This window comes from Anser anser, assembly GCF_964211835.1.
Source record: "Anser anser genome assembly, chromosome: 3".
Lineage (NCBI taxonomy): Eukaryota > Metazoa > Chordata > Aves > Anseriformes > Anatidae > Anser > Anser anser.
The window spans coordinates 17,918,100-17,938,054 of record NC_139722.1 but is presented as its reverse complement, the minus strand read 5'-3'; the positions used below and the strand labels follow the sequence as shown (position 1 = coordinate 17,938,054).

At 38.4% G+C, this 19,955-nt stretch overlaps 2 long non-coding RNA genes across 3 annotated transcripts in view; one reads left to right on the top strand and one right to left on the bottom strand.

Annotated features, from left to right (window-relative positions):
• The first annotated feature begins 5,352 nt into the window (after positions 1-5,352).
• On the top strand, positions 5,353-11,129 carry LOC310895964. The gene is made up of 3 exons (XR_014581074.1): positions 5,353-6,505; positions 8,514-8,571; positions 9,118-11,129. It is a non-coding gene; the product is annotated as an uncharacterized lncRNA (long non-coding RNA).
• Positions 11,130-11,810: 681 nt separating this feature from the next.
• The window catches only part of LOC310895965, a 46,034-nt gene continuing 37,889 nt past the window's right edge, over positions 11,811-19,955 (bottom strand). The window contains exons 2-3 of one of the 2 annotated variants that reach the window (XR_014581075.1): positions 15,105-15,158; positions 11,811-14,685 (exon numbers count right to left, since the gene is read on the bottom strand). This is a non-coding gene — a long non-coding RNA (uncharacterized lncRNA). Of the gene's footprint in view, positions 14,686-15,104; positions 16,204-19,955 lie in introns of those variants that run through there. The other variant, XR_014581076.1, reaches the window with a different exon arrangement.

The window sequence follows — 19,955 nt, the reverse complement described above, 5'->3', positions numbered from 1 at the left end:
AACATATGGCTTGGACAGGAGCTGGAGACAGGCCTGCTCCTTTCAACATAGCACAGTTACAGATTGGCTTAAACAGGTCATGAAACTGTATCCTTAAATTATAGTGGGTCAAAAGAACAATGTCCCTATTGAGTCCAAGGCTTTTTACAGACTATCCAGCTAAGAATTTGAGCTTCCAAGATCGCCTTGCTTTCTGTGCTTTCCATGCTTTCTGTGAGTCTCCCTAGAAGATCGTGACAGAGAGGTCAGGAATGGTGGATGTTTTCTGAGACATATTTACCCACTGGAAAAGGGGCATTGAAGCCCTTTATTTGTCCTCTGTGAGAATTCACTCCAACATTCAAAGGAATACTAGTTCATTTTTCAACCACGTATGGTGACAACATTTTAGGAACAAGTTACTTCTACCTATTTATACTGGAAGTTCTGGTGATGATTATTTTAGAGACGAGTGGTTTCTTGTTTGTTTATTTGCTTGTTTGTTTTTTAATGTAGAAAGAAAATTTGTAATAATATTGCTTTGAAGATATAATTTTTCAGTGTAAATTAAAATTACTTGATTATTTTCTATGTAGACTTCAACATTATGTCCTGGTATACTACACACAGGTGTGTACTGTTGTTGAAGTTTTTCTTTCATAGAAATAGGTTTATACGTTAATATGAGCATTTAATTCTAAATTGAAACACTAAAATAAAATGGATTTCTCCAGAGGAGTGTCCTCTTGCTGGGAGTTTGTTTTTGTTATTGTTGCTGTTATTGTTTTATGTTGTGGTAAATTGGATGTTGTCACGGCTCTAAGAACAGATGCAGCATTATTTGAAAGCTCAACTAAATGTCAGAAAATATATATTTGATTTAGAGGATTGCCAGATTTGTGGCGGTAGGTGTATTAATCTGTGAATTTATTTTCTTTTTTTGAACATGTTAATTGTACACGATAGGTTAACATTTCTGTATTTTATTGCAAAGTCTAGCAGTCTAATGGTGGTAGAACACTGGTGGTATCAGCTAAATTCTTGACAAAATTAACTATAAAACCCTACTTTGAATTTCTTGTCAGAACAACACAATGTTGATTAAGAGGTTATCTAAAAAGATAGTTGTTACATAATCTGGAGAGAAGGGCATCTCGGTGTCAATAGTTTTGCCTCTGGTTCAGAGGAAAATACGGACACTAATTTGACAAACTCTTTAGCGTAAAATTTGTTGTCAATATGAATTTTATGATTTTTTTTTCCTTTTTTTTTTCTTTTTAGTGAGGATAGCACAATTATATGTATGAGAAACAGGTAAAAAGTTCATATGGTGGGAATGTGAGAGAAGACTGTAGAGAAGGACTTATACGAAAGGGCTTTGCTTACCTTAGCAAGAATGAAAAGACAAGCTAAATGTTTACTCTGTTTTGATTTACTTTTCCTGCAAGTTTTAAATGTTGCCAGAAAGAAAAATAGATTGTTATAGAATTGAAGACTACTATGTAAGCACAAGGAGCCTGTTAATTGTATGTGTGATCTCCATTCTGGCATTGCATAACTCCTGTATATTGGGAGGTTTTGCAACTATGACCTTGTAGTACAACTTAATTCCTTAATTCTGGATGGAATGTTAAGAATTCATCCAGTATGCTATACAGAACATGAGTTAGCTAAGAATTACTGGTTTAAAACTTGAAATTCAAAACTCAACCACACCTGAAATAATTATGATAGGAGGGATACAGGCACACCTTTGACGTTAAGACAACAACCTTCCAGTTTTCCAGTTCCTGCTCAATAGACAAGCAATAACTGGAGTTTTCAGTTTGACAGGACATATGGATAAATTAATATAAAAATATATAGGGTATTTTTCTCTCTCCACTGAAGAAAAAAAAACTTCACTATTTTAACTGAAAATTTTTGTTGGAAAACCAAACTGTGGCAGACAGATGGCAAGGAAATTTTCAATTGCAAACAGGTAAACATACACAATTTTAATCAAGTTAAAGCAAGACATTAAAGATTGATTGTAGGCATCACAACCTATCTTATAATACACAATCAAGTGACCTTTTAAATAATTAAAAAAGACTAAGCTTCAAAACCAAGATTATTTTATTTCCCTTTTTATTTTTATTTTTTATTTAATATAAATTATACAATTAGACTGGGTGACACATTGCCACAGGGAATTTTTAAATTCAAGCTTAGGTAAGAATCAGAAAAAAAAAATAATCTTTTTCTCAACACTTCACAATTAATCATAATATCCTTTCTTTTTAAGTAAGGCATAGAAGGATTCAGGACTTGAGCCTTTCAGGATGGGGTCTAGTATATCGCATGTTTTATACCTGTCTTTCTGTATAGTAATTGCTACTGATTACAATCAGAAACAGATTATAAGATAAAAGGAATGAGGCATCTCACCCCTTACGGTAACTGTCCTGTATTATAATTTTGTTGTGTTCAAGATAAATAAGGGTAGAAGAATAAAAATGTACTTTCTATCTGTCTCTGAATTTTAATAAAATATTCTGGTAAGGAATTGCTGGCTTTACTGTTGCACTATGAGCAACTGTACTTACCAACCTTATTTATGGAGTCCCTTAGTTGTTACTTTTTGCTACACTTTAATTTATTTTGAGATCTTAGTATACCTATAAATACTAATATTTTCTGCATAATATTCATCTTGTATAAAAAATAAATAAATAAATTCCAAGTGATATACATTTTGTGAAATTTCTTGCAGGATGTGTCTCATGCTATAGTGCCATTCTCACAATAGCCATTGCAAAGTGGCTCATGGCATTATTATTTGCCCATAGAAACCAAGATTAAATTAGAAATAGATTTTTAATAATTGATGAAAGATTGTGAAACAAACAAACAAAACCTATTTACTGTCTTGAATCAAGGCTGCAAATTTAACATAGGATTTTTTTCATAGGATTTTTTTTTTTTTTTTTATCATCTCCACCCAAAATATAATTCCTTCCCCAAGGAGATTTACTCCCTTTTACACTCACGCATAGTCATGTCCAATATGATTTCTATCCATTGTGGCCTCTGTAATATTAATAACACCCGTAATTACATTGTGCCTTCTGACCCCAGTTTAACATAACACATTTGAGTTCATGCACTAAGTGAAATGTTTAATCACTAGTGTGCTGAGGGAGGAGCAGGTGTTCTCAATATCTCACTTCCAAATGCTTGCCCTATGGCTGGTTTCCTCTTACGCACCCATTTATTATAAAGCTGATGGAACTCATAGCTCCTGCCTCTCTGAGCTTCTTAAGTAGCACCTCCGGCATGAGCTTTATTAAAAAAAATAAAATCAAATCAAATGTGAAAGAAATAGGGCAGGTGGATAGTCATAGGGACTTGGTGCTATTTAGATTACACAGCTCCTCAGGTATGTCCTTACATTTAATGATGAGCATTTGGTACCTGCAAGTATATAATCACCTCTACTCATGTCATTACTTGGTTTAACAGCTAATGCGTAAATCATGGTTCTTGATGGATTGACAAGAGAATGCGTTTCCCTTCTAACCAAATACAAAGGACAGAGATCCAAGTTTCCTTTTTTTCTTTTTTTCCTCCCTCTCTAAAGGTTTTTAAGACTGCAACTTAAGACTGAACCTGCAAGGGCTAGGCTAAGTATTCATGCAATAATATGAGAAGTGTATTTGATACAAAACTTGTGTCATTCTGTGCAGGTAAAACACGGGTCACTTTCTTTTCAATAGAAAACTATTCCAGTTAAATCTGGATGCTCCTTCTGCATCTCTGAGGTTCAAAACAGTGAAAACAAGCCCTCCAAATATTCTTATAATCTGGTGGGGGCAGATATTTATTATGCAGGACTGACATTTTGATGAGAATTCTTAGAAATTGCTACCACTTGTATGTTTGCAATGCACTTGGAGCTTTCCTGGTGTATATGATGATCTGTTTTAAGGCCAAAAATGATTGCTATCCCTGTTACCTCTGACCTTCAACACAACAGACTGGAGAATGTTGCTTGGTAATACCTGAATAAAGCCCATAACTCCTGGTTGAGATACAGCAGCTGTTCTTTAGAAAGCCATCCAGTCTTTATATGAAGACGTTATGTGATGAATGAAATGCCTAGCTAGTTAACTACTGTAAGAAGTGTTTTTTTATGTAAAAGTTCATGTTAATTCCAGTCACTAAATTTTAAATTGTCAGTTGGAATTAAGAGCCTTCTTCACTGGAAAACAATTTCTCAAAGCTGGTACTTATACATTGTGACCAAGTAACCTCAAGTCCCTCCCTTGGATATACTAAACAAATCAAACTTTTTCACCCTCTGGTTGAAAATATGTGAATCAGACATGTTCAGGAAAAACATAACTCTTGTCACCCTTTTCTAATATCCTCTAACACAGACGCCAGAACTGACAGTAGCGTTCTTGTTAATGCCAAGGAGAGCCACACCACTAGCTCTTCATATTTTTTCTTGTTTCCATTTCAAAAGTTCTTGTGAGCTCTCTCCACACTTAATAGTTGTGGACATAGGCATTCAGTTGGTTGACTACTGTGACCTTGTATTGTCCTCAGAGTTGCCAATTGCTAAAATGGAGTCTTGTTCTATAACCATGACTCATTTCCTTGTATTTGGGTATATGAAAATTTGAGTTGCTAAAGTACTACTTATAATGAACTTCTGAGTGCTCTGTAGAACTGGCCTGCTCTTATTATTTACCGTTCCCCAGATTTTGCTTCAGTTGCTAATTGTCTCTTTTGTTCAATTTAGCATCAATGTCCCATTAGTTACTCCTCAGACTATTCCATGATCCATCTGTTCTCACCAAAAGGAAGTTATATTCATCTTAGTCCTTTTTCTTTCTTAAACTCATCTATTGCACCTATTAATATTCCTTTCTGCAATCTGAAGTCTTTCTTCTTTCACTCCAGGAAGCCAGCCTCCAGTGCTAAGCCTGGCAAAGGCAGTGATTACAATGGATGAAAATCTGTTTTGTTTTGTTTTAACCTGTTTTTTTTTTTTTCTTTTTCTTTTCCCTCTTTTTTCTTTTTTCCTCTGCAGCTGTTCTAACTGATTTGGGAATGACCTGCAGGCAGTCAGCAAGCATTGGCCTATCCCTATCCATCATAATGGTGTGTACTTGGCCCGTCTGTCATTCTGTCTCATCAAGTCCATTAAACCATTTTTCAAAAGATTTGTCTTTTTATTTCCAGCATTTTCCACCATGCAGTGCAGTAACAACATTGGCACAAGCCCTGCTACAGGGAATGAACCATGCCCTAAGCCCATCTAAGCCTTTTTCACAGCCCCAAATTTAGCCAAATTTTAAGTGTGGATCCCATCTGCTATTCCATTGTCCACCCAGTTTACTGCAACTCCTGTATCAGGAAAAAAAAAATAAAAAAAATCATCTCTTCCCCTACACAGGTAAACAACGTAAGGTGTAAGGAAGACACTGCTTTGTACAGCGCAACAGGAGTGTCTACGTGGAGATGTTCACAGGTTAACTCTTTGTTCTAGCCAAGCAACAAATCCTCCTACGAGAACTTAGCCATAAATGGATTTTTAAACATCATACGTGAGCTACTGAGAAATGTTTGGCCATGTATATGTATGTATACACTCACATTGCAGTAGCTTGCTTATATACCAATAATCACAAACTTGGGTGAGCTGATGCACTGATGCTGCCCCATGTTCCTAAGTTAGATGCATCCTTGACTCTCCTCAGCTGTGCTCATACCTCACCCTCCACAAAGAAATAGTGGGGGAATATATATATATATATATATATTTTTACACCAGCAAGTGAAAAACACGCCTGAGAGAATGGTGATCTGCATGCAGATGCATTTTCTGTCTGTTTTTGAGAAGATGTTTTGATTCCAAATTATGAGACATTTGTAGGAGTCACTATTGTATAGCTTAATAAATAAATAAATAAAATCAGAAAAGGCTGATATTCACATCCTCATCCTCAAGAGAAAGCTTACACTCTGGTTTGTAGCAGTTGCCCTGATCTTCTGGTGGGACTACCCCTCCAAACAGCAAAACATTATACCCACACATGGAAGGGGCTGAAACAAGCCACAAGAGAGTCTAATGCTCAGGTCTGGGAGTCAGAATTGTGAGAAGTAATTCTGGAAATTCTGGTCTCTGCTGAACGGGATATTGTTGAACGTTATCTTATGGCTTTTCTGCTTAAACTACAGAAGCAAGGATGCAAAGCAGTAACTTTGAATTGTTCTCTGCAGCAGCTGTAGGTGTCCTCTCTGAAAACGAGGTTTGGAGCTGGAGAGGATATAAATGGCTGCCCAAAGCCCTTACCTGGGGTATTTAAGTACTGGAAGGAGAGGAATTGTACCAGCCTGTGCTGAATAGTTCTATTAATTAGAAGTAAAATGAATTTGATTCATTGTGCAGAATTTTTCTTGTCATTTTTTGGTGTTTACTTATGAAGAAATTCAGAGATCTGTTGCTGTTCTGAGGCTTTGAGGTTCTTAAAAGGTAGGTCTTATAGCATCAACATGGGGACTGAGGAGTGCCCAAGGTTTGTGCTGGCTGCAATCTCATATGAAGCTGGAGAAGAGCAGGTCAAGAAGGGGTAGGAGATCTGCCTCACGCTGGGGAAAATGATGATTATAAAGGGGAAGTCCCTCCAGCTGGGATGCATTAGAGCAGGATGATGTAAGGATGAGACTGAAACAGATTTTTTCCCAAAGAAGGAGCTGAAACACAGAAAGGAAAAAAAAAAAAAAATCTTATTGTGAGAACTCTTTAAAAAGCCACAAAGGCATAGTAAGGCCCTAGGTAAGAGTATCTCTCATGATTGTTTCTTCTTCTGAGTCTCAGAATGATTCCTGACAACAAAAATATTTTTTTCCTCAGTCTGAGGTGGTCCAGAGGTCAAAGTCTCTCCTGTCTCCCTAGTCCTTAAATGGTTCTTACTGCTTGCTCTCTCTTCATTCTTTTTGTTTATCCCTAACGAAGCCATCTGGCCCAACTTTCACAAGGCTGCTCAATACCTCACTGGGTAGGGCCTCAGACTCCCTTATTCATGTCAAGTATTTAAGTCAGACACCATTTATAGTTTTTTCACTTGTAAAAACTACAGGAGCTTGGAAACAATAACTGATTCTTTTTTTTTTTTTTTTTTGGTATTGTGATAAAAATAGCAGACCACAATAATAAAACCACTCTTCTACACTAATTAAATTAAACCAAAACAGTAATGCTCTGATTCAAACAGGGAATAAAGGGGAATATAAAGCTAAGTTTGAAAATGTCTTAGTCCACATGAGCTGACTAAATCAATCCTCTGCTCGGGGGAATCAGAACCTTTTCCAAAGTGTCTCCAACTTCGAACAAGAAATGTATCTGAATTTCCTGGATTTTTACATGGTCAGAGCAGTGCCAGGCATTTTATCTTCAGTCCAGCAGTGGGTTTAGTGGACCTTGGAGCGCATTAAGTTTTCCTGGTACAGCCGTTTGTTACCTCAGCCTCCTCCTTCCCCAAAACCTACAGTCACGCCTGTTGCCACTGACTGAATTTATGCCAGTAAATAAAAGCAGACAGTGCTGCTTCACTGCTACTGGGGACAAAAAATACAGAAGGGCTCGTGTCCACACAGCTTAACTCTCATAACCCTTCCTCCCCAAAACAGAGGGGCTGAGTTCAAACTGCCCACTGAGAACACTGCCTGGCCTGAGCCAGCTCTCAGATTGTCCCCATGATAGCACTAATTGGCTGAGACCAAAACCATGCCAAAAATTTCACAGTATGAACGGTTGTATTCATACAGTGCTCAGGCCCAAGTGCTGACCTTTTTTAGTTTATTAGTTTAGTTGTAACCATTGTGGCCATGTCTAATTCTCCATGGGCTGCTCTTTGGCTTTAAATAAGGTCAGTTTTATACACCCAGCCTTGGATATGAAATTACCTAGAGTACAATCCTGCAGTCTATCTTCCTAAAAACAAATAAAAACACATTTTCCTGAATATATGTATATATTTATATTTTCTGAACTTTTTGTCTTGTGGTTGTAATGTTTTAAAATTTAGATAATAGAAATCAATTAAAAAAAAATACAACCATTCTAAAAAAAATATAAAAAAATCCATAAACGAAAGAAAAATAAAATACTCCAAAAGGAATTCAAAGTTTGGAAAGTAGGGAAAACAATTAAAATCTATTGTTTAAAGCATGCTAACAAGCAAACAATCTAAAGACACACATTCAATTACTTATCCTTTGACCACTCCAAACTGAGTCACTGTAAGTTCTGTTGGTTAAAAAAATGTTTCCATTATTACATCAGAATATAACAATGACATAAGAACTACTTTCTGTCTCACAATAAATAAATTAATTAAAAAAAAAAAAGTATTTTTAGAGGAGTGATTGTAATCAGATGCTGAAAAAGTCCTTTCATACTCATCCCCAGAACTGGCCTCACTACTAGAATTGGCAGTGATATGAAAACTGCTAAATGGGCATTTTTCTTCTAACCCCAGGTGGACAGAGACCAGCTTGTGTCATGAAAGAACTTGCTTGAGATCCTCTCTAAAGATGGTATGCCTTTTTTTTTTTTCTTTACAAATATTTATATATATATTTTCCCCCAACCTACATAAAAATTCTTGCAGCAGAGTCCTATAAGTAATTATTTCTTGTGTTTAAACAAATATTTCTGAGGGATTCTTTAGCCTTTTCATTTTTATTATCCTCTTGTTATTACAGCTCCATCCCCAGTATTTCAAAGAAGAAAAATTTTGGAAACTTGTCCTTGCTGGATATGGTTGATGTAGTTTGAACTAAAAAGTTTGGAGAAAGTTCATTTTCCATATTGTGGAAAATATGCATTTAATTGGCAGGTTACTTTAGAAGAGGCAGATGAGGTGTAGGTACTACTGTTTCCCCCGGTGTGCAAAGTGTGGTGTAGTCTCATTCTAGAGAGAGGCATCTTGCTCAGCATTTGTTTATGATGATGCCAGTTTTTTTCCTGAAAGATATCTTAGCCCTTAACTTGAAATGCTTTTCCACAGTCAGATGTGACTGTAGAGAAAATGTGTAGAGAAAGAAGCAATTCTCTTTTATCTCCAGCTCTTTTTTTTTCAGTTCAGCAATGGACAAGTACCCACAAAAACTGTAACTTGTATGTTACCAGTGCAACAGCCCAGTGATCCAATCAGGTGCTGACCAACTGAGCGATTTAGTCCCTTGTCTGTGGCCTCTAATCCAAAGTGAAGATAGTGGAGAGAAGGAGGAAGACTGTCCCATCTGATGACACATTAGGTATTTTGGATGAGAGAGAAGGCTGAAGGTGTCCCTCATAACTGTGTCCCCTGCTTCCTAGGTACTGTTTTAATTATTAAGCTATTTGGATTTGCAAACCTTTGCTTTGGGAATCTGCAGCATTGAACAAACCAGTGGCAGAGCTCATCTGCTGCCACAGATGCTAGAAAACCCTTCCTGACTTCTCCATTTATGAAGCACAGACCAGAAGTGGCATGGTTACTGCATATTCCTGTTGTGCAGTGCCTTTGAAATAAAGATGCAAAATGTAATAAATATAAAAAGATGAAATGAGCAAGTAATAACCATTAAATAAACACTGCTTTGAAGAATGAAAATGCTGCAGAGCACTAGTGAGAACTTTGACTGTCACGTGAAAATGCAGAGTTAACCTTATGGTTATTAAAAACCAGGCTATATTTTCCATCCATTTTTATTTGTGAGGTCTCATTGAAATGACTTATAAAACTTGGGAACCTAGGCAGCTTTTCTCTAGGGAATATAAAACTATAGCAGCTGATACTGGTAAAATAGGTTATGTGGAGACTTAGAAATGACTGCTTGATTTGTCCAGTATTTATTGCCTGAGTAATGTACAAAAACAGTAAAACAGAAAAGCACAACTTTCCATCTGTGCTGCATTATGCCATACATAAGAACTATTTTTCATTTGAAATAGTGGTAGCCCCCGTAGGCTTTCTTGCTTTGATATCCTATGCTACCACACATGATATGATAGAGTATAAACAGACTGACTATAAATCTGAATCTTTACAGTTTTGAAAGCTGAAATTTTCCAGCACTCGCTTCCCACCAAACAGGCCTCCTAAAGTGTAGGTCAGGTGTTTGATTTTTTTTTCTTTTTTTAAGTGGAGAGCAAGGGTTGCTACATCAGAAATGTGAAGCCAGCCAGGAGGAGAAAAACAAAACAAACCAACCAACCAAACAAACAAAACAGCCAAACAATTAATCACAGGAAAAAAAAAAAAAAAGCGTTCATATCTGGTCCATAAGATGTAGAGACCCCAAAATCATCAGAGCATAAGCAAAGGTTATGCTGATTTAAAGAGAACTTTCAAACATTAATATCCCTTTAATTCTCTAAAGCTCTGTTCATAACTTTGCATGGCTTAAATGTCACCAAAGCATGAGCCTTCGTGATGCTGGAGGAACACTATCCTCCTTTATCTCTACCCATCTGTAATCAGAGAGAGAAAGCAGGTTAAAAACAGATGGGCTTTAAAAGGGATTAGAGTTGTTAGGGGGAAGGGTCAGTTTATTTCATTTTCTCTGTCCCATAACTTTATATTTTTAAGAATATGAATATAGAACTCTCACAGCTTTGTGGAATATGATGGATTTGGGGAATCAAACAGTTTTCATTATTTCAATGTTTTATTCAGTTTTTCTGACTTCATAAATTGATATGAAATTGCAAGCGTTTTCTAGTGCTGAGCAGCACTTTGGAGCCCCCCTAAATCCTTCTGAATCCAGGGAGGATCCAAGTCATCTAAGGATGACTGTCAGGTATTCTGAACAAAGACTTTCTGGGAATCCATCACTGACAACAATATCTGTAGATGGATCTTAAATTAAGGAAAAACACCCATATGTGATACTTTAAAAAAAAAAAAAAAAGGTAGTAAATCACACATGGAAGGGGAAGGAGGAATCAAATTACTTTGTCTACCACATTCTGTCATTTCCTTCCATTACCCTTTAAAAAAAAAAAAAAAGTTTGCATTTCCTGTCTCTTTGTGGTTCATCAAAGCCCCTTTTTTTTTTTTTTTTTTGGTAAGAACTACATTGTGTATGACATTTATTTCAAAGGAAGAATCACTAAACGTGTTTATGAGCCAAAGTACAAGTTCTTCATTTTTGAATGACACGTGCATTTATAACTATATCTGTTCTGCACTTCGGAGTATTTCTATGTATATATACATATATATTACTACTATTTCTAAAAATGGAAAAGGTCAAAAGTTGAAAGCCTCAATATTGTTGATTTGTAAACATAAAAGAAAATTCTGAGTTTAGATCAGAAAGACTTCAAATGTTATAATGCAGGTATTAAAGAAATGCATTTCTGGGCTAAATAAATAAATAAATAAATTGGAAAACAAAAATGACATCCCCATAATATTCATTATAATATTGCCCAAGGGGATTACACATCCATATCGTGCACACTCTAGGCCTATAGGAATGTTTAATATTATATTATATGCTTAATATTAAATATTTTAATCTAAATTATTTAAAATCATTTATAAATAATAAAATGTGTTTTAAATGACAAACACAGCAGCTATGTCATTTTCAATCATCTCTCTCTCAAAAAAAAAAAAACATCTTTAAGTGGTCATTTAATTAAAAAAAATAATAAAAAATAAAAAAGGAAGGACAATTTTGCTTTTTGCTAAATTCCCATATTTAGTATCAGCCTGTGAGGCAGGGGTAAAGCAATTTGCTTCCAATTCCTCAAGGCTCCAGCCTCTCAAATACTGCAGGTATTTTGAAACTGGCTGTATCACACCAGATTTTTTTCTGGACCTCAAACTAACCATACACAAAATGCTGACCCAGCCCCAAGTCTGCAATCGTATTTTTGTTAAAGACCTAGAGTAAAGCACTGACTACACACAGCTGGACTCACAACCCCAAACTCACAAACCCACTGCTGTTTCCTGCAGCAGTGTCTCATGGCTTTGAGCCAATGTGAACAACAGAGCCCTCTGCACGCCTCTGCCCATCACAATGTCATGGGGACAGGTTTTGCCCTTTGAAGCAGTGTCTGTAGCTTCTTTGGAAAAAGGAAAAAAAGGACCTTTTGGAGTCAGGTAGGATCTGTTGAGAGTTTTCACAGACTACATCAAATTTCTCTTGACCTGCAGTTTCCTTAGCTGGGATCATGATGGCATTGCAAGACTGAGAAAAACTTAGCAACCACAGACATCAGGAGAGGTCATGGCTTCTTGGGCACATCTCCTTTTCTGAAATCCCACATTCTCATGCCATGAAAACCTGATTAGCTATATAACGTGTATATAAGTCTCCTTCATGCTACAAGCATGGTGTTAGGGAAGATGTTACAACCAAGGATTCATCCCATATGGATCAGTAAAATTACCCAAGTGGCAGTCAACAACAGTAGATCATCTCATAATTGTCCTGCCTCATGAACTGCACCCAGCTTGACAGTTTATTTAAAAGTTAGTGTTCTGTTAAAACACATAGGTCACTTTCGACATATGAATAAGACTAGTGGGGAGTCAGTAATCCTTTTCTCTAAAACTGCAAAGCAAATTTTCGTATCAGATCTAAACCAGTAATAATATTTCAGCTGCTTAATGTGCTTGACTCAATATATTACTGAAAACAACATTAAAAAAATGTAAAATTTAATGTGATATGAGAGAAATGGATGCATTTCTAATTTTGATTCTAAACTGGTGATTCAAAGTGTAAGTTATTCACAGAGTGATAACTCCAATTAATAAACAGAAATCTATTAGTAATCAATGTAGTACCATCATTAGCACAATAAGTGGTGGCATAATAATAGTTTATATATTTTGCATTCGTGAAGTATACATATGCCGTACCCATTAAAGCTGACTTAAGTTACTTAACATTCAATTGTGCATTTTGTGGAGTGAGTCAATAGAGTGACTCACTAGCCCACTGCAGTGCCATATGGGAAACTTTCCCTCTCCTGAGCAGATGGAGACTAAGCATGTCACAGACAAAATGTGTTTTGTCTCTGGAGAAAGGATGTTGGCTGCTTTGTTCTTAGACTTTTTGACATGCCAAGCCTTCTGCTCACAAGTCCTACATTTTGGGGTCTCATGGATATTTCAGCATCTCTTTGAAAAGCTGAGCTGCCCAAGACAGGCAAAACCAGACTTTCTAGAAGCCTGCAAGTAAAATATGACTATTTCTGTGTGATACAGTATTTGACTGGCGAGAGAAAGCAGAAGAAACCACCACTTTGGCCATCCTTTTAACAGATAATCCTCTTTGAGGGAGGCAAATGCTCTCCTTTTTACTGTAAAGATGTAGGTGGAGGGCAATTTAGATGGAGTTTTACCTCTGAAGGTGACTGAGGCCACAGAAAACATATTTTTTATTCCCTCTGGCTACATCTACTGAGAAGTACATTTTTCCTCCAAATCCCTTTTGTATATAGTTTTGCTGCTTCACTTTTCCTCATTTTTCTGAGCATTTCCTTCTGTGGGTGAAGGGTGACCACATCCCTACACATTAGTCTTACAACAGCAGAAGGAAAATGCTAAGAGAGATTACTGTTGTCCTTCCTTTGTTAAAGTACCTTTCGTTGCTTAGCAGAGGTAAGCATTAAGCATGTGCACCTGCAAGAGTAAACATTTATCAAAGGGCTAATGCAGCAATAATGGACGTACTGCCTCTTCCTTCTAAATCCTTCTGCAAAAGTTGCTATGTTACTTAATATATTCAAAGAACATAAGCCTTGTAACAGTTTAGCAGCTTACCAAACAGTAATTTATCTTTATTGATCACAATTGGTCAAAGTGCCTTGTGCACCTTGTTGTTTTCAAGGCCTTTCTTTCCTACCTCACCATAACTTTTCAAGACCATTTGCTGCTAGGGTCAAGTGCTTCCTTTTTCTGTTCCTGCAGTGTGTACCACACTGAGACCCAGATAAGTCTCTTATATCCTCACCTCACTGTCCACTTATCTATTTAGCACTTTGTATATTTGTCAGCAATGATATTGTGAGACAAGGTGTCATGCCATGCTGAAGTCAAGATAAAGAACATCCACTGCTTTTCCCTTGTCCTTTGAGTTAGTCATTTCATTGAGTCAGGTTGGTCAGACATGATTTCGCTGTTGTAGATCCATGCTGACAACTCCCCATAACCTTATTCTCCTATGTTTGGAAATATTTTCCAACAATATTTGTGCTCTCACCTTTCCAAGGATCAGGGTTAGGCTGATAACCCCCTGGTTCTGCAGATCCCCTGGTTCTTGAAGACAGAAGCAGTCTTTGTTCTCTTTCAGTCCTCAGGAACCCCTTTTAGTTGACATGGCTTAAAAAAAATAATCAAAAGTGCCCTCACAATAACACCAGACAGCTCCCATTGCACTTATGGGTGAATTTCATCAGGGCACATGGACTTGTGTATATTCAGTTTGTTTAAATGTTTCCTAACTGATCCTCTTCCACCAAGGCCGTCTTCCTTATGCCAGACCTTCCCACCTATCACAGGGAGCTGGGATTCATGAAGGCCAGTTTTACTTTTGAAGGCCAAGACAAAATGCAAGCTCCTGCACCTGAGTTGTGGCAATTGCCCGTATCCGTACAGACTGGTTGATGAATGGATTGAGAGCAGCCCTGTGGAGAAGGACCTAGCAATATTGGTAGAAAATGAAACATGAGCTAGCAATAGATGCTTGCAGCCCAGAAAGCCAATCACATGGCGGGCTGCATCAAAAGAAGCATAGCCAGTAGGTTGAAGGAGGTGATTCTCCAAAGAAGAGCTGATTACTCCACTCTTGTGAGACCCCACTTAGAGTTCTGCATCCATCTCTGAGGCTTCTAGTACAACAGAGACATGGATCTGTTAGAGTGGGTCCAAAGATAGTCACGGAAAATGATCAGAGGACTGGAGCACCTCTCCTCTAAAGAAAGGTTGAGAGAGTTGGGGTTGTTCAGCCTGGAGAAGAGAAGACTCTGGGTAGAGCTTATTATAACCTTTCAGTACTTAAAAGGGTCTTATAAGAAAGATGAAAGAGAGGCAAAGGGTTCTGTGCCACTTGGTACTCGCTCCACTTAGCGAGGTGGATGTCATCTTTTCCTCAGTCCCCAGAGAGTCCCATGGCTGCAAAACACAAATCCTTATTGTTAATAATGACTGTGTAATTCTTTGTTGACCCATAGAATCCTTGCAGTTCTCGTCAAGCCCTTCCTCCCTGGCAGGATCAAGGAGATGCCACCTGGTCACCCATGTCCTTGGCCTTCACCTGCGGTAAGATATAGTCACACTTGCCACACTCCAGGTCTCCCCTGCCAGTATCATTGGTGCCCACATGGAAGAGCAGCTGGGGGTAATAGACTGAGGACCAGACAAACCTTGGCAACTTTGCCACAACATCTTGGATCCAAATGCATGGCAAGCAGGAAACCTGCCTAGACAACAGGTCAGATCAGCAGATGGTGACCTCCATCCCCAGCAGCAGGGAGTCTTCCACAGATAATACTGTTGCTTCCTCCTGGTGCTTCTCAGATGCTTCTTTGGACACAGCTCCCAGACCCTCATCTGCTACCAGGGCACTGAACCTACTCTGTAGCTACAGATGAAGTCATCCTCCTGGTACCAGAAGACAGTTTTCTAGCTTCACAATCATGGGAGTCTCTGGTAAGCACAGACTTGGCCTGGTCCCCACTCAAGGCAGTTAAAGGTTTAGAGTCTTGAAGCTAGAAGCTCTAGGAGAAGCTCCAGTCAGTCTCTTTTTCAACATTTCTGGTGCTGCACAGTCTGCTGATCTCTTTCCACAGCTGCTGTACTTGGATACACAGAAAATCCCCCAATGCATACCTCCTGCAGGCAAGAAGCCCAGCAAGAAGACTCACCCTTCAGCCCTGGAGCTGCATCCTCCCTCAGCAACTTGGTTTGAGTGAAGGTCTTTAACACACCAGAGACAGAGCTATTCCAGAGAATGCAGGGGACCATACCCTATAGCTTTTCACCACCACCAAGCACCTGTACACTGTTCTCAGCAGAGCCTTCATAAGCAGTTATACAGGCCTCTCTCCAGCACCTCTTTGGAAGGCTGCTTGACCCTCCCAAATCAGGATTCATATGGAGTCAGCACCCTTTGGTCAAGAACAGCTGGAAGAGATTATGAGAAGTTGTTAGAGCTTACTAACTATCCTGGCACTCTGTAGCCACCCTTTCCCAATGGTAGCAGCCACCCCAAAGTTCCTCCAAGTGTTTCTAAGAGAATTTTCTAGAAGATCTAGAAGGACAAACCATAAACTGCTGTATTTAACTGCCTACTTCTGTTAGCTGTGGCTACTGAGACAGAAGCCACAGTCAAGTGCCATTCCATATATGCTGTTTTCTTTTGTTTTCTAATTAATTTAATTTACAACAGATTCAGTTTCTGAAATGGGACCTTCTTCAGATCATCTTCAGAATCTACAGCTATAGGAGCTGACATCTGTGCTGGTATTGAACTTACTAAAGTTCAATGAGGCTCCAAACAGTTTTATAGCCTTAAATATTCTATGGTAAGTCTAAGGTTAAATGTTGCCACCTTACAGCTGGAGAATATTGGATCAAGGAGCAGCAGTTGGCATAAATTACTTTACCTCCACCAAAACAAGGGGAATCACAGCAACTCACAATAGTTCTGCGTTTGGAGCATGTGGTTTCTCCATTGCACAAATGAGTGACAGCTTCAGTGATAAGAAAGGATCAGAATGAGCCTTTGGAATTCACTTAAATCACTGTCACCTATATATTTGTACTAGGAGAAAATGTCAACTGTGGCTAATCTAAAATATGTTTTCAAAAGCTGTCTCTTAGCACAAAATGTTATTAGTGACATCTTAAGGAAGAAAATATGAATTTTACCCAAAATCTGCTAATGAAGGATCCAGATTTTTTTTTTTTAATGGCTGTCAGACTTGCTATGTGTGAGGTCCTTACAGACAGTACACTTGGTGCCATATGAGCAAAATGGGTCAACTGGACTCAAGTACTTTGTGAATTTTTATAGTTAGTCTTTTCAGTTGTGTCTTGATGAAGTATTGAATGCACAGAAGAGTACAACACATTGAGGTGCTTACATCAGTGTTAATATTTTTTAAATATACAAATGTACATTATAAAAAGCTGTTAGGAAATGACAGACCAAAAGATTGGAAAAGAAACAGAAATGGAGGAAGAATGTCTTGACTGGAAAAATTCTCAACCCACCATTTCCACAGAGCACAAAAATAAGGTCTTGGGAACATTGCTCAGCTGGTACATTCATCACAGGTTTATTACCACAGCTGCTCTGTTGAAAAAAGGTAGCTGACCTTGTGTTCCTGCATGTTCACAGCCAAGCAGAGCTGTATGGGAGCAGAGATGGAGCTAGACGAGTATAGCTGCTGGTCCAAGGCCGGGCAGGTCACAAAAAGTAGATGTTATTTATTTAAAGTGTATCTTAAATTGTTTGGTCATAACGTCTCTGAGGAATGTTTGTTAGCTTTGCTGCACTTCTCACTTTTCTGCACTTTTATCTGTCATAAAATGATGACAATGTCACAAATGATTCACAGAGGCAGAATTTTTCCTAATATTTGGTGAAAGTGGCAGGACTTCTGGAATGCAAGTCCTGTGAGGAGTGGCTGAGGGAACTGGGGTTGTTTAGTCTGGAGAAGAGGAGGCTCAGGGGAGACCTTATTGCTTTCTACAACTGCCTGAAAGGAAGGTTTGGGGAGCTGGGGTCGGCCTCTTCTCACAGATAATAGTGATAGCACTAGAAGGAATGGCCTCAAGTTCCACCAGGGGAGGTTTAGGTTAGAAATTAGGAGACATTTCTTCTCAGAAAGAGTAGTCAGGCATTGGAATGGGTTAACCAGGGAGGTGGTGGAATCACCGTCCCTTGGGGTGTTTAAGGAGAGGTTGGACGTGATGCTTAGGGTCATGGTTTAGTGGGTTATATTGATGGTAGGGGGACGGTTGGACCAGATGATCTTGGAGGTCTTTTCCAACCTTAATGATTCTATGATCCTACTATTCTATGACTTCCACAGAAAGTATTCAACTACTACCACAAATATTCTTTAAACACAAATGCGAGTGACTGGCTTAAAAATATCATTTGAAATTCTTGCATCTACTCATTCATCTAGATTCTCATCAGCTTTTAAAATTGTTTTGATATGTGGTGCTTAAGATTTAATAATTTCCATCTGTAATGTGTGTCTTGCATAAGTTCATCCACATCAGCCCACTTTATCAGAAGAAAGCTATTAAAGCACTTTTGTTCCGTAAAATATTGGCCTGTAGTGACAGGCCCTGTGGTGCGGCCTGTTAGCATCAGAGACACCATGCAGCCTCAGGTCAGGTTGTTGTGGGCAGGGCTGAAGGCAAGAGCTATGAGCAGCTGTGCAAGGGGCCTCCCCACCTGCTGGGAACCTCCCCGTTGCCTCAGAGATGTGTGTCAGCTCCAGCCCTCGACCTTGGGCCTTGTCTGAGCTACAGCACTTGTGTCTGTGCTCATGGACCTTGCTGATTCCAATCCTGGTTTGACTCCCTGAGCAGGCCTTGGACCCCTTGTCATCATGAACTTCTCCTAGGCTCCTGGTGGTCCCTCGTGACCATCACCAACCTGCCATGCTCACCTCATTCATGTGCTGTGGGGCAGGGCCCCCATAGCCTGGCTTTCATCCCACTTCCTTCCTCTCCTGCCCCTACAAACCAGACCTTGCTGCTCCCACGCACCAGCCTCAGCACCTTGTGGAGCTGGTGGCAAGACATACCTGTGACTTCTTGGTTAGACTGACCGCCATAAGAAAAGTCAGGTCATGTATCTGGAATTCACTTGTCTAAATCTAAACTTACCAAATAGCAACAGAGGAAACACTAGAGGAAAATTCACTCCTTTCTGAAACAGGTGACAACAGGAAAGACACTGCAAAGGTGTCACCCTCTCTCAGTTTAAGGGAAGACTGCCAGCCCAGATTTAAACCACTACTTTTTATATGCAAGAAGTGAGGTGAGATGAATCCCATGAATCCCACCTCCAGAGCTTGAATTAGGAGTCACAGTTATTTCTTTCCCACCAGCTGTAGTGGAGGCAAGATCTGGCAGGCCTGCATATCCTGGATCACTCATCTCACTCTTGAATTTAAACACTGTATTAGTAGCAATGCCTAAATTAGGCATTTAGAGTAGGTGGTTTAAATATGGTCCCCGATCATAATTTCATATGCTTTTAGAGTGCCTGGAAATACTTGGGCTTCTTTCCAGACTGAAACATCTAAATAGTATTGCATTATAAAGATATCATGAATGATGTATAGCTTTGTATCATAAAGTAATGTATAGCATTTTTATCTATGTTTACTTTCTCCTTGAGTTTAGTTTGAATGTCCCCAGCAAAATTGCTGATATTAACCACAGCAGTGACCAAAATATGATTGCACCATTGTAAAAAAAAAAAAAAATAAATAAAATAAATAAAAATCAAACCATACATACATAAAAAATTAAGCCACTTTTACTTCTGAATGTTGTTTCTTTTTTCTTTTTTTTTTTTTTTCCTCATTCTCACTGTTGGAAGATATTACTTCAGAGATTGGACATTTCAGTTCATTCCAAGTTTTAATAGGCGGTAAGAAGGTTACAGACCTAGAAGTTAGCCTTATCTAGTTATTTAATCAAAGAATGCATGCTAATTGTATGCTGAACAATATATTGTCTGCTCTGCCAGGAAAAAGTAGCCTCCAGCTCAGTACCTTACTGGCTTACAATTCATTTAACAATGGGAAAGGTTTTATGGAATTTAATATATGGCAGAAAGTATATATTCACTTAGCTCTTTCGGGAAGAGAAATATTGGGGGCCAGGAAAAAAGAAAAAAAAAAAAAAGAGAGAGAGAAAAAAATCTTTAAAGCAGAG